A 15,728-nucleotide genomic window follows, 5' to 3' on the forward strand; every position below is an offset into this window, starting at 1 on the left:
AGAGATCACAACTAAATGAGAAAAACAAGTATCCGTAAAATGGTGTCCTCAGAGTTGGACTCTGTCGGAGTGAACGACATGTTTGAGAGCGCCGAGGAGGAAAAATGACTTCTACTTAGAGAGTCTAGGAAGGTTTCGTAGAGAATGTGACTCTTAACTAGAAGCTTAAGTGGGAGTAGAATTTCCACAGGTGGTTTCCATGGTGACTTGTAGCAAGAGGACTCAGAAATCCGATTCCGCCCTAACAGTTCATTTCTCATTTTCTTTCCTCTGTTGATGCTTCTCCTGTGTGTTCGTTTATACAGTAAGTGATACATCAAAACATTTTTCTCCTTCCCTAAAACTCTTATCTCACATTCTATATTACAAATGCTAGCACATGTGTCCTGTGTGGGGCCCAGGGCCATAGAGACTTCTGGAAGTCAGACCAGGCCATTGAAAGAAGTCAAGCCTCTGCTGTCTGGTATGGGCATTCTCATTCTCAAGATGCTGGATCTCTGGCTGCAGGATACAGAAGGATAAGCTGGCCCGGGACGATGATGTCTGGGGCGACCAGTTCTAAAATTCTGACACTTTGTTTCCTGATACTCATATTACCGATTATTTCTATTTATCCAGCACATCCTTGCCTGTCAATCTTCCTCACAGTCTTTGCTGCTTCATCTCTGCTAAAGCCTCTACTAAATGAGTTTGACACTCATCAGAATGTTTCCTTCCTAGAGTTGATGCTCCTGCTACTGAGTCTTTCTGAGTCTACTGAGCTTTCATCATCGACAGCCTTACTCACTTGCTCTCCAACCTGTCCTGCGTTACACGTCTCTGCAGTTGAGTGGGAAGAACATGGACTCGTGAATCTTGTAATAAGGGCCTGAGCCCATTGTTTATAGCTAAGAAATGCCTGATGAGTAAATGATAGACTTGAATTAATATCTTAATTCTGCAAATGGCTTGACACATCTGTAAAGGGTAGAAAATAACTCCTGGCTCGTAATAACACCTGCCTCCAAAGGTTTTTCTGAGGGTATACATGGAGAACAAATGGAAACATCTTCACGGGATATTTGGTGCATCGCAGGTTTTGCTGTTTTGCTGCTTTCCTTGGTCATGGATAGTTCATTCTTCATCTTGTACTAAACTGGTCTAGTCCATTCCAGACGGGCACCAAATACAATATTTTTCCACATACACTTAATTGATTAACTGCAGATAAGCTTTGACCCAATGTGCATGAAAGAATTACTTGTGCACATTTCTCTAAAATCTATAAATTGAGGGTTTTTTTTCTCTCATATTTGGAAGTACAAAAAGATTAATGTCTTTTTTTTGGTTCAAAAAGAATTCTTATAACATTTTAGACTATCACTATATTGAGTAATGCTAAAAATAAGTTTGCTTCACTCCTATTTTTTTCTAGCCCTTGTTATCTCTGTCCTCTTCTTCCTTACCTTTCTGTCTTTATTACTTGTGCTCTCTCCAAAGTACACAGTCTAAGTACTTCGAAAAAAATTTCCTGCCATTGATGGAGCTTACCATCTAGCAGAGAAGCTTACTGTTAACAACGTGGAAAGGTCTAAAGTTCTTGCTAATAATATAGGAAAACATTTTCTTAATATGTTGTCTATAAAGATGATATAAATGTATTTATTTGCAGAGACGATATAAATGAAATGAGAGACGAATCTACTTGTTTTCAAACGTGGTAGAAACAAACTCAATTTGTAGATTTTAGATAACATACAGAGCAACATGAAAAAAGTCACATTGAATTCTTTTGCTTTCATTCATTTTTTTCATGCTAGAGTTATTTGCTAATAGTGCTATTCTTTTTATTCCAATTAAAATGTCTGCATTCCTATTCTTAAGTGTGGCTGTGCAAAATGGTCCTGTTCTTGGTTTCATCTCAGAAGGCTTTTTAAGCTGAATAATCAAATGTGGACCTTCTTTTAGTAATAGCAAATGGCCACTGCAGGAACACAACATGTTTTTTTAAGACAGTGTTTTGAATTACTTATAAGAGGAGAAATCCTTTTAATGAAACCAATAATCTATTGACTATACAAATGCTAGAGTTATTACCTGAAACCAGGAAATTGATTCATTATTTTAACTTTGTTGTACTATAAGGGATTTGATTTATTTTTACCCATGCTATATATTCATTTCACGAATTGTCAATCTTCTATCTCAAGCAAACTATATTATAAACTTTTTCAATTCAAAACAATACTTCTTTTTTACCACATATTATCTTTTATATTTTTCAAACTAAGTACCTCTAAGTGCCACACCGTAAGTGGACATAGGATAAAACATAGATAAATTCTACTTAAGTAAATCAGCCTATAGTTGATTCTAATTTAAAATCATTGAGCAATAACTTTTGTTTGTACTGTTGAATAGCATGTATTCTATACTTTTTTCACTTACAAATAATCTACCGAGATTTGACAGTTGTCAGGCAGTCAGAGTTGGGGCTTGCTGAGATCATTATCAGATAAGTATCAAGGCACGAATAGGACCAATGCCAACAATGCATACAGGATGCTCTCGCTACTCATCCGGATGTTGTATCGGTCAGTGGCTCCTTTGACATGAGCTGGAGTTTAAGCTTAATGTTAGCCCTAAATAAATGACCTGCTCTGTTCTCTAGTTTGAGATTTTTCTAAAGTGAAAAAAGTACTTTTTAAATGTGAAGTTCTAATCAAGGTAATATAATTAAAAATACATAAAACATCTAGGGGCATGTGGGTGGCTCAGTTGGTTAAGCATCCGACTCTTGATTTCAGCTCAGGTCATGATCTCATGCTTGTGAGATCGAGCCCCGTATATGGCTCCATGCTGAGAGTGGAGTGTGCTTAAGTCTCTTAAGTCTCTCTCTCTCTCTCTCTCTCTCTCTGCCTCTGCGTCTTCCCCACTAGCACACTCTTAAAAAAAATGCATAAAACATCTAGAAAGAGATGGGGATGATGTTAGCTTTATATTCATACTCGCATAGATCAGAGAGTAACTTGGATCACAAGAGATTCAAAATATTGTGCTGGGAAAATTGCCAGTATATAAATTGGAATACCAAAGTACAGAGAAATTAGTAAAAGTGTATACAAATTAAAAATTCTCCTTTCTGAACATAGATAAAAAATCAGAGGCTAATCCAGAATTGAGACAGTAAAATGTTCAGAATCAAAAAACAGCTAAAGGTATGTATACACATACTGTAAGCTATAAGTCATCAGGGAAATGAAAAGGCCTCTGAATTGCTGTCTCTCTGCCTCTGTTGAGTCAGTTCAAGGCACAGCCCAGGTGACGCTTTTAAAATGTAAATGAGATCAAATCATTTCCTTGCTTAAAACCCAGCAAAGCCATCCCATCAACCTTAGAATAAAATCTATGGTTCTTACCATGGTTGATGAGGCCCTGCATAATCTGGCCCTTGACTAGCTCTCCAATTTCATTTCTCCACCCTTTTCATGCTCCAACCACACTTGAGTGTTACTGCTTTCTGGACACACCATATATGCTTCTGTCACCAGGATATTTCATTTTCTGTCCCCTCTGCCTGGCACGTTCCTACATCAGATATTTGCATGGCTCAAATCTGACCTTTTCCGAGAAGCCTTCCCTGACTACCCTATCAAAGTCAGAACACTTCCATCTCTGACTCCTAACATTATTGCATATATGATTTTTAAAATTGTCTGTTTTCTTTAAAAAAAAAATAAAGTAAAAAAAAAAAATAAAAGGGCGGGCGGGGGGCGCTGTGTGGCTCAGTGGGTTGAGTGTCCGACTTCAGTTCGGGTCAGGATCTCGCAGTTTCTGAGTTCAAGCCCCGCGTCGGGCTCTGTGCTCACAGCTAGGAGCCTGGAGCCTGCTTCCGATTCTGTGTCTCCCTCTCTCTGCCCCTCCCCCGCTCATGCTCTCTCTCTCTCTCTCTCTCTCTCTCTCTCTCTCTCTCTCTCTGTCAAAAATAAATAAACATTAAAAAAAAAAAGGGAAAACTGTTTTCTTCATTTCAGTGTGTGCTTTGTGTAAAAAGTGACTTTGCCTTGTTTTCTGCTGCAGACTTCAGCAGCAGAAAACTGCTGTTTTCTTTAGGCCTCGAACAATATCTGGCACATAATAGGCACTCAATAAATATTTGTTGAATAAACGAATAAATAAATATACTTCTGACTTTAAAATAAAATATATTTTAGTGATCTGGGCAAAGTTTTGATTTGAAGTCTATGGTTAATTAGGTCGATGCATATTATTTTGCTTGAATCATCAAGAACAGTATTCATCATTCTTATATACAATAAACATCAATATTTGTTAAAGATTTAGCTCATAGTGGGTGTGCAATAAATATTTGCTAAATAAATGGAGTGCCACCATGTATAAGTTATTAGACATTGGTATTTAATTATATAAAAAAAAAGGACAAACGTCCCTCTTAGGTGGATTAAGTTATTTTAAACATGTTGATGGATTTCATGTCCCAAGGGTAAGTCTTCAGTAATCAGTGGGGGTAAAAGTCCACACAGTTTGACAGCCTTAGGCTTCATGCAGTGCATACAATTAGCCTTTTCATTATCTATGTACATTTTTGGCAATCCTTATTATATAACTTCAACCTTTTCTATTCAGTATTTAAAACGGTTTGGACTCCCCATCTGTCAGAATCTTCTTAGTCTGACCAAAAACTCAAATCAACCTTTTTCCTTTTAATGATAATTTAGTTTGTGCCAACCTTTGTTATTACTATCCTTAACATCACCTATCCTTTAAAGTATGAGTCAGTGTTTACTGCAGCAGGAGAGGATGATTAAAGGCTACTGTCTGCTATAAGCCTTTGCCAATCAAGCAGTTTCTTCATCTTTAGGCGATTCAATTTATTTGTCTAATGTAAGTAATTTGATCATTCTGATCTGAATTCCAATTATACTCCTATCAACAGATCTATTTCATTTCAAAGACTTCAGCAGCAACTACTGAAAATTAAGTAAACTTAGGTTTGTACTGGTTGAAAGTGCTTTCCGTAGGTTCAAAAATTTAGATGGAACAAGGAGAAAAATGCATATCAATGTATTGCCGGTATTATATGCAGCTATTACTAAATCACAAATTGGAATCAGGAAGCGTGTTCCATACTGCATAAATATTTTGGAGCGAAAGACTTTGCCTTTTCACAGACATTGTGACATTATTTTGACCATGGCTTCTGGAGACTGCTAATCAGAGGGCACACTCTGCAGCAAATGTGGGTAATAAGCAAGCAAACGCAAAGCAAACAATACTCCCTTTGCTTTGCAAGATTTCTTAGGCAACAGCGATGTTCTACTTTCCTGATACATATGCTGTGCCTCAGCAGACAGTATGTTGTCAGGGCGGTCTTTAGTGAGTATTAGGGACTGGACTATATGTTGCTATATAAAGTTTTATCTACAGAAATGATTTACAAAAGTTAAATCTAAAAATTATAACTGTGACTTGTCATTGGAATTTTTTTGTTGACGGACATTAAAATGTTTGAATGGCATTCTAGAGGCTATCATCAATTTTTTTTTTTTTTTTTTTTTTTTTTGCCACGCTGGTAAGGACTAAAATGGGTTACAGAGTTTTAGGTGTTTTTTTTTTTTTAATTTTTTTTTCTTAATGTTTTTATTTATTCTTGAGACAGAGAGAGACAGAGCATGAACAGGGGAGGGGCAGAGAGAGAGGGAGACACAGAATCGGAAACAGGCTCCAGGCTCTGAGCCATCAGCCCAGAGCCCGACGCAGGGCTCAAACCCACAGACCGCGAGATCGTGACCTGAGCTGAAGTCGGACGCTCAACCGACTGAGCCACCCAGGCGCCCCCAGAGTTTTAGATGTTAATTCTGAATGTGGTCCATTTGGCTACGTATTCTGCAACATATGTGCCCTTTGGAAACACTATGATTAAAGGCTGAAACCGAGGCAAAACTGTACAATTTATAGTCTATTTCTTTAAAGACTAAAGAATGATCATCTTTTTGGTGATGTTTCGAAATAGTAGGAAACACAGGTCCTATTAAATACACTTTATAGGAACCTTCTTTAAACAACCTATACTAAGTAAAATATTTATTAGGTTTTTAAAAGAATAATCTATATGCAGGAAACAATGGTGATCGTTTAATAAGCAGAACAAAACATATGAATAATAAGTGTGACATTTAGGAGACAGCTCCTTTCGATGAACGGTACACAGCATTTTTCTTGGTATCATTTTCAGGAAAGTTGTACGAGAGCTGTCAGGTAGCTTGAGAGACTAGGGTCCGTCCTCTTTTACTTGAGCATAATGCCGGTGTCACAAAATGTTGGTGTTGTCTCACTAGATCATAGCACGGTGTCATAGTTCAGGCAATCACTGTGTCAGCCTAACCTAACTGCATTGTACGCTTGCAGTCATTGATAATGAAAAGTTTCACAGGATGAGACATTTACAATGAATGTTGGCTAAATATAAGGTCTATACAGAGATGAGTCAATATACCATGCCTTGAGTCACAAAGGAGAATACTTAATAAATTCTACTAAATACTTACTAAATTCTAAAAGACTGCTTTCAATGGACAATGATGATGGTACCAATTTTTGGAGTGGTGGCCACATCATAAAAAAGAATTTGCATATGGACCAAAGATGATAGAATCCCATGAATTGAGAGGTATGATTACCTTAATTCTGTTAAAAAATTATTGGAAATATGCAAAGAGGTATTAGGTTACAGAGAACTAAATAGGATGATTCTCATTTTCATTCAACATAAACTAATTAGTGAATATACATCTACCTTTGTTTATTAACAATTCATAATTAGATTAGATTAGTCAAGGGCCATTTACTCTTTCAATCTTTTACACCGCTGTTCGACCACAGTAACCCAAAACTCTTTGACAACTATCTGCATAAAGCACTCAATCAAATAACTAATATAATTTTAATCCCATGCCTCATCAGCTAAAACATAAACTGTGAAACGCTAATACTCCCGGTCTGAGACCCTGCTCTCAATTGACGAGATGTACCTAGGACCCTATGAGTTCACCTCCTGGCCTTTCACACTTTCACACATGCTCTTTTAGGAGGTGGTCATTACAGGTTCAGTGAAATTGGACATTTCTCTATTTCAGCCAGTGAATGAGATGCAGAACCCAAAAGGTGTTTTCCTTAACTGGAGGAAGGAAAAGAAAACTAGGTTACATTTTCTTTAACACTACCAAACATGACATCTTCACTGGGTAATAATAAGGCAGTACGGCAGAAAGCTGTAGAAGGAAAATTACAAAAGGCAGAATCTTGCTGTACTCATTCGTGCAGTTATTTACTCGACAGATTTGTGCTGAACATTTAACTGGTAGCAGCACTGGTTTTTGTTTTGTTTTGTTTTCATTTTGAAATTTCAGGGGTTTTTTTTGGGGGGGGGGAGGATACAAAGGCAAACAAGTAAGCACCTACAGTTAAAAGCAAGGGACAAAAATTTAGAGAGTGCTTCTCAGGCAAGACTGAGAGGTTAACTCAGTCTAGATGTGGAAGAGGATCGAGGCTTCTTTGAGGAGGAACAGAAGTTGAGTGGCATTCGGTTGGGCACAGAAGTGGAGATGAACGTGCAAGCTGGAGGGAAGAGATTGCCCCCAAGTACAGAGGCACGAAACTTCTGCTCAAGGAGCTGTAAGGTGGTTTGGTAGACCTGACGGTCTTGTGTGCCAAGGAAGGAGTAGACTGAAGCTGAAGAGGTAGGCGGGACCAGATCACGGGTAGATCTACGACAGGTGAGGGACTTCAAACTTTACTGGGAAGTTCCCAGATCTTTGAAGAATGGAAGCAGAAGAGTGACGAGGGTAATGGGAATGGGTTGGAGAGGCAGAGACTGGAAGCAGGGAATGGGTTGGAGAGGCAGAGACTGGAAGAGGAGGAATGATGAGGCCCGAATGATTGGATTACCCCTGTTAGCAACTGACCCTTCTTTTCCTCTTCTCACTTTCTATGTTAGTACTCTTTCCTGGTTTTCTTATACTTCTCTGGCTCCCTCTTCTCAGCCTGTTTAACTTCTTTTTTTCTCCCTCACACTCTACAGGTTGATGTTCTCCAAAGCTCAGTCCTAGTTTCCCCTTTCTTCTCTTTTTATAATCTTTCTCTAGGAAATCTCTTCTATTCACAGTCTACAGGTTCAAATTTACTTTTCCAGCCCAGAATCGGCTAGAATCCACCCCTGGCATCCAGCTGCCTACTTGACATTCCTACTTGGGTGTCTCACAGGCACCATAAACTAATACTAAAAGGTAAACTCTTGTTCTTTTAACAGAAATTTACTTCTTCCGTTTTCCCACCGACATCAGCCGCATGGGCGAGCCAGAGCCAAGAGGCAGAGTTGGTGCTTCCTCCCTCTCTTACCTCTCCCCAGATCTACTCCTCACTGTCCCCACTACCACCTAAGATGGCATGAGTTGACGAAACCTCTGCTTGCTGGCAGAGTGAGAGCAAGGGACTCAGGGGGCCGTGGGTTTGGGGGAATTCACTATTTGATTCTATGAGGATGAGAAGTACCTTCGAAGTCTGAAGAAATGCAAACCCTATTAGGGGCAATTTTAGTTCCTCTGAGCCTCGGATCACTACTCTGTCAATAAATAGATATTCTTTCTGATTGGTAAAGTCATTAAAGATAGCCAGAAAAAAATTCTACATAAATATTTTAGAGTTTTTACTCAGAAAAAAAATGAAAGTGGGTCAATATTTTCCTTTTGCTTCTAAGCCTTTAGCTTATCCTTATTACAGTTTTTTTTTTTAACCCTTACACATTCAGATACCAAAAATAACCACTTCCTGATCCTCATTACTTCTCAGTGTTGCAAACATTTTTCCCTTATTCACACTCTGGGCATTTAATCTAGTGTATTTGTCTTTCTCTCATTTTATTTTATTCAACCATTATTTAAAAGGGGATTTGATTGGGACACCTGGGTGGTTCAGTCAGTTAAGCGTCCAACTTCGGCTCAGGTCATGATCTCACAGTTGGTGGGTTCGAGCCCCGCATCGGGCTCTGTGCTGACAGCTCAGAGCCTGGAGCCTGCTTTTGATTCTGTGTCTCCCCCCTCTCTCTACCCCTCCCCTGCTCATGCTCTGTGTCTCTCTGCGTCTCAATAATAAATAAACATTAAAAAATTAAAAAAGAAGTAAATAAACATTTAAAATTTTTTTTAAATGGGGCCCCCACGGGGCTCAGTTGGTTAGGCGACCGACTTTGGCTCAGGTCGTGATCTCGCAGAGCCTGGAGCCTGTTTCAGATTCTGTGTCTCCTTCTCTCTCTGCCCCTCCCCCACTTGCACTCTGTCTCCATCTCAAAAATAAACATTAAAAAATCAAAAAAAAAAAGAAATCAAATAATTGGCAGTAATCACTTACATAAAAAACCTCATTCAACATAATATTTTGGGATAGTATTAGTAACCATCCAAATAGTGACAAGTAGTAAAATGTCAAACTTCTAGATATCTATTTACTTTTTAAACTTATACCAATAAACTTTGTTATAAATAAACAAAGTAAATAATAGCATAACAATTTCAGCAGAATTTTTCCTTCCAGGAGAGTTATTTCCAAGAATATTTTGCCTTAAAATAAATACTAAGAATTACAACAGATATTGTGTTATGGTGTGTAATAGAGTAACAATATTATGTAATAATGTTGTTGTGGTTAGAAGGAATTTGATTCCATAAGTATAGTGAATTAAGATTAGGATTTTAGCATATCCTGGCTACTTCATAAATGCAGCAAAGTTAATTTTGCTACCTTGAAAAAATACTGCAAATAAACCAAAAACATAATTTGTCAAATTTCATGGAAGGACTATACTACTAAGTGGGTCAGTTTCACAGAGAAATCATGACGGGACTTGAGTGGGTAAGGGCAAGAGAGGGAAAAAGGAACAAGAAGATCTAATGTCATTCCCAGCCAGTCCCCATCTGATACTGTCAACTACAGGATGCCAGTTCACTTGGACAAAGCCAATCAAGTCCCCTTTTAATGTTTATTTATTTTTGAGAGAGAGAGAGAGAGACAGAGTGTGAGCAGGGGAGGTGCAGAGAGAGAGGAAGACACAGAATCCGAAACAGGCTCCAGGCTCTAAGCTGTCAGCACAGAGCCCGATGAGGGGCTCGAACCCACCAACTATGAGATCGTGACCTGAGCCGAAGTCGGATGCTTAACTGACTGAGCCACCCAGGTGCCCCTGACTTCAATAAAAGAGAGTCATCAAAGTAAATGACACCATATATAGTTTTTACTCTTACTATTGCAACTCTTTATTTTATTTTTTTACATTTATTTATTTTTGATAGAGAGAGACAGAGCACAAGTGGGGGAGGGGCAGAGAGAGAGACACACACAGAATTCGAAACAGGCTCCAGACTTCAAGCTGTCAGCACAGAGCACGACGTGGGGCTTGAACTCACAAACTGGGAGATCATGGCCTGAGCAGAAGTCGGATGCTTGACCGACTGAGGCACCCAGGCTCCCCTATTATTGGAACTCTTAAACATAAAAGGTGTTAATAGATTATTGAACACAGAATCATTGAGAAGTATTAGGAATATCTTCATCTAGATATGCTATGTAGAATTTGTCTTTTCAGCTCACAGTGCCCTCAAATGTTTAAATAATGGGCACTCTGATCTAACTTTGGCTAAACAACTTAAATAACAAAAAATAAATGCACACTGCATACCAGGAAATTAACTGACAATTCTGAGCTGAAGGAAGGAAAAGATAACTCTACCATAATGGGTGCACATTTAGAAAAAAAATAATGTTAGTATAAAAATAGCTTTGAAAATTTGTTTTCAGAATTGCTTCCTTCCTCTGAAATGATGATTATAACATGCACAAGATATTGCATTTATAAATATTGTCTGTTTTTTATCTTTAGGGTCCTTGTATTTTATATTGATTTTTCCTGATGGTTTATCTATATTAAAGTTTGCACATTTCTCTTTACTGAGAATAAAAGGCATTTAGAAGTTGCTAGATGGCAATTCAAGAGGACAGAAAAGGTTAGTCAAATAATTAGAATAATACATGTATAAACTATATCAAAATGATCAGAGCATTACATGGAGAATTGGTTTTGCACGATGAGAATTATTTTAAAGGCTTTCAGGTTTCATAATATGAAGAAACTACCATAATACTATTTTTGTTTGCTCATATAGAGAAAGTTTTCCGTTTTGGAAATGTGTCTAAGCAGATACACACTAAAATAGTAGGTTTCATACTATGCTTCTAGGAAACGATTCTGTTGGGAGCTCAACCAAGATTCAAGATGTTCTGCCGCTAAAATAAAATAATAACAGTTTTTTTTTCCAATTCTCTCAGAGAAACAGCATTTTTTTTTCTGATTTGTAAGCTTTTCTCACCCACGTTTTTTTTTTTTTTTCAGTTTCATTGGTTCTTTAATCTGTAATTGGCATGTGCAGCTATATGATGAGGAAACGAACGAACCAAGGGTATGGAAGAAAAGAAACACATCTTTTATGTATTAATTCTCAAATATATGTCATGAATCATTATTCTTTATGTGTAGAGATTTGCATTCATATGAAAACAGTCATGTTTCTGCAGGTGACTTTCTTCCTGGTTCTCTCAATCAATTAAAATACCATTATTTCATGGAAATCTGCAGAGAATGTCATAATGGTCAGGTGCTCAAGTGCTTAAGCACAACTGAGAACCTAGAACCACTGAATTAAAAAGCTAAATTTATTTATGAGTTTTTTTTTTTACTTTTTGAGTATAAATTATAATCCAGAGGTGTCCAGCTATATTTAAGAATCAGGCTAAGTGAAACAAGTCATACAGAGAAAGACAGATACCATATGTTTTCACTCTTATGTGGATCCTGAGGAACTTACCAGAAGACCATGGGGGAGGGGAAGGGAAAAAAAAAAGTTAGGGAGGGAGGGAGCCAAACCATAAGAGACTCTTCAAAACTGAGAATAAACTGAGGGTTGATGGGGAGGGGGGTGGGAGGGAGGGTGGGTGGGTGATGGGTACTGAGGAGGGCACCTGTTGGGATGAGCACTGGGTGTTGTATGGAAACCAATTTGACAATACATTTCATAATAAGAAAAAAAGAATCATGCTTAAGTATGATGACAGTACTTCATATTGTTTGAGCTGAACATCTTCTCTGAAGTAGCAACGAAAATACAAACAAGTTAGAAAACACATTAACTCATGTCTGTGTTGGGGAAGTTATTTTCAAAAAGATTTATGTTAAGTGACACTATTACTGGCTGCATATCTAATCTAACTCAAGACCTTGAAGATGGTCTCTGGTTTGCATTCCATTAAAAGTTTTTAATAAGATTTCAACAAAAATAATAATAAAAAGCATTCCATTTCACCTTTGCTTCCCCTTAACAATTCAGAGTATCAATTATAACATAACCTTCATTTGACTTGCAACCATCCCTGTGCTCTCAACAGCATATTAAATTGTGTGTGAACACTTTAAGGGCAAAGTAAATGTCTTGTTTTACTTTTTAACTTTTGTTCCATTTTAAAGTAACCTCTCCGATGTGTAACACCCAACTGTATCTATTAAATAGTACTTAGAAGCATTTGTCTTCTTACTTTACAAGCATTTTGAATAGTTGGAAAGGCATTAAGGTGAAAAATTTAAGAGTACATATTCCTTATTCACATCTTAGACACTGTATCTCTCCAAATACAGGTGTTGTCTTTCATTATAATTATTGCACTAATACCATTCTGGAATTGGAACAGTTGCTTAGTGAACTTCCTTTTATGTTACCACTCACTTGCCTAGGACGGCTGGCTGATCACAGGATTCTTAGAAGAAATAGGCTGAAGCAGGATGTCAAAGAAAGAAAAAGGAATTTTGATTATTAAAAGTTCTAGAGTTCTCCACCCCTTTAAAGGAGTGTAGAAATTAACAAAGGAAACAGAATAAAATTTGAAAAGAAAGGAAAATGAAAATTTATAGGAAAGGTTGAAAGATAAAAGAGAAGAAACACTTTTGGCACCCAGAGAACTATCATTTTTTAAAGCAAACTCAGCACTTCCTACCGTGTGTTGATCAGTGAGCAAATATGCTATTAATCTGCTTTCCCAGTAGTGTTTTTCAAAGTCTGGTCTGCAAAGAGGATGACACGAGGGCCTCTGAGAGCCTGCCGCAAGTGGGCAGGGGTCAGCCCCAGTGGAAGCAACAGTATAAGGCATGGGAATTCCAGACTTAATAGCTAGAATAGTTTGCCAGGAGGATACCACCATTTCAGGAATATTTTTGTTAGGTGAACTTACACTGTAGAAAATGAGACTGGATTTCTCATTTATCATCAGTGGACAGTCTGAACCATCTGAATCTTGGAGAAAAAGAGCTTCAACATAGCTCGCAAGTGACACCCAAGGAAAGAGCTAAGCCTTCATACTATACAAACAAAAGTTCACGTTACAAACAAGGACGGTACCAAATTGATGTACGCTCTATAGTCCTTTTGTTGTTGTTTAGAAAGGGAAGATTTCTAAATTTTTTTAATGTTTATTTATTTTTGACAGAGAGAGATAATTTAGATAATAATCTTAGGAGATAGGCATCTCCCAATGAGCATGTTAAGTATTATGTTTGATTTCCCAATATTACGAGTATGAAAAAGAGAGATGATGTTGGGAATTTTTTTTGGCTGGTATTTGGCTTGCTTATTCATTTATGAATAGGTCCTGATTTACCTAAATATAGTTTGTCAATATATAAGGTGTGTGGATCATGATTTGTCCTATTTTTCCCTTCTTTATCTGAGTGGTAACTTAATGATCTTTTCCCCTTCTTTATCTGAGTGGTAAATTAATGACCACATTTCCTAGTCCAATGGCCAATGCTTTGGCTTTTTTCTAAAATGGCCAGCCTTCCACTTTTCCTCTAAGACACATTGAATAGATTGAATACACAAAAATCAACAATCATGGATATGCCCAGCATCTCTCTATACCCCCTACCCCCAACTATAGCATTTGTGTGTATGAAGGGGTGGGGGACTACACCAACACCAGGGATGTCCTCCTTCTTGTCTAACTACATTCTAGGAACTTTCTGCCTGCCATTCTAGACAGTTTCTGCTTGCACTTTGAGAGAGAGAGGGGTGATAATGGGAAAGAGGAGGGGGACAGAAGCATTTTTGACTTTCTCCAAAAGTAGCATTATCTATATAGAAAAGTCTGCCCAATTTTCTGACTCGTTTTATTTTATGTTTTTCAAAATAGGCTGGTGATAGAGATGGGCAGTCTTTGTTTCTGCAGGAAAATAATTAGTGGGTATTTACTGCATTTTTAAATACAGGTTTTGTTTGTTTGTGTTGTTTTTGTTTTTGTTTTTTGCCTTTTACTTTGTGAAATACCTGCAGGTTTGGGTAGTTTTTTTCTTTGTTTAATTATCTATCTATTTATCTATCTATCAATCATTTCTATCTCTTACATTCTTAGTTGTTTTATTACTAGGAAAAAGTTTCATTAGGTTTGTTAGCCAGACCCAAGATTAAACTGGGAGATTTTTCTCCTCACCACACCTATAATACCCCTTTCTAGGGATGTTTCCATTCCATTATCCTTACTTGATTCCTTACTTCAATATTACTTGAATTTGGGACACACTATACTTGTTGAAGGAAGGCTTAGCAATTCACATTGATTAAAGATAATCATATGTTTCAAAGTGATTAAAAGTCATGTTAAAGCAAGATTAACACTAAATAGGTCTTCCTTCTGAAATTCTTTGAAAAAACACTGTAGAGGGAAGGGCTTTGGGAGCAAAGCAGGACCAGCTCAAGGGTGTATTTGCAACAAATCTCCCTTATGCACATATTTATTATTGCTAAAGCACAATAGTCCCATATTTCTTCATTCATGAAATATTTTTGAATATATTCTCCATACATGAGGTGTTTCATAGTTGATTTATCATAAATACTGAAATGGAATTATATTTAATGGCTACTTGCTGTTCTTCATTTAGTTACATGTTGCATTAAGTCAACACAAGCTGCAATAAGCCAACACATTATTTCAATTTAAATATAGCATAAGATTGTAGTCTGTAAAAAATTCAAGAGTGCCCTGCAGTATATTGTTATTTTTGTTTTGTTTTTTTAAATTCGGTGGGTTCTTGTCTTTTCATGAGTAAAATAAAAAAGAAGCTGTGAAATTTATCAAATTAAGTGGAATGCTTCCTTATGTTAGTGTCAAACACCACAGAGCTGTGTCAGACGTTGATAGTTCATTAATGGAATTCTAGAAGTTATTCTGCAATACACTTTTAAAATTTAAGTTAGAATTTACCTGTTGTAAATTGTGTACAGCAGACATATTTTCTAATATGGAAGACACACGTTTTAAAATATACACTCTGGGGGCGCCTGGGTGGCGCAGTCGGTTAAGCGTCCGACTTCAGCCAGGTCATGATCTTGCGGTCCGTGAGTTCGAGCCCCGCGTCGGGCTCTGGGCTGATGGCTCAGAGCCTGGAGCCTGTTTCCGATTCTGTGTCTCCCTCTCTCTCTGCCCCTCCCCCGTTCATGCTCTGTCTCTCTCTGTCCCAAAAATAAATAAACGTTGAAAAAAAAAATTTTAAATATACACTCTGAGTATAGGATCAGTGTTTCCTGTAAGGAGATTTTGGTTTTTTTGCTTTTACCTTAAGGATAAGGGAGATGGAT

At 37.4% G+C, this 15,728-nt stretch overlaps 1 protein-coding gene and 1 long non-coding RNA gene across 5 annotated transcripts in view; one reads left to right on the top strand and one right to left on the bottom strand.

The window, feature by feature from the left end:
- The window catches only part of TMEFF2 (transmembrane protein with EGF like and two follistatin like domains 2), a 232,809-nt gene that overhangs the window by 62,450 nt on the left and 154,631 nt on the right, over nt 1-15,728 (bottom strand). The window lies entirely within an intron of this gene.
- LOC109502796 lies at nt 211-935 on the top strand. The gene is made up of 2 exons (XR_002161639.3): nt 211-304; nt 721-935. It is a non-coding gene; the product is annotated as an uncharacterized LOC109502796 (long non-coding RNA).

Source organism: Felis catus, chromosome C1 (genome assembly GCF_018350175.1).
Source record: "Felis catus isolate Fca126 chromosome C1, F.catus_Fca126_mat1.0, whole genome shotgun sequence".
Classification (NCBI taxonomy): domain Eukaryota; kingdom Metazoa; phylum Chordata; class Mammalia; order Carnivora; family Felidae; genus Felis; species Felis catus.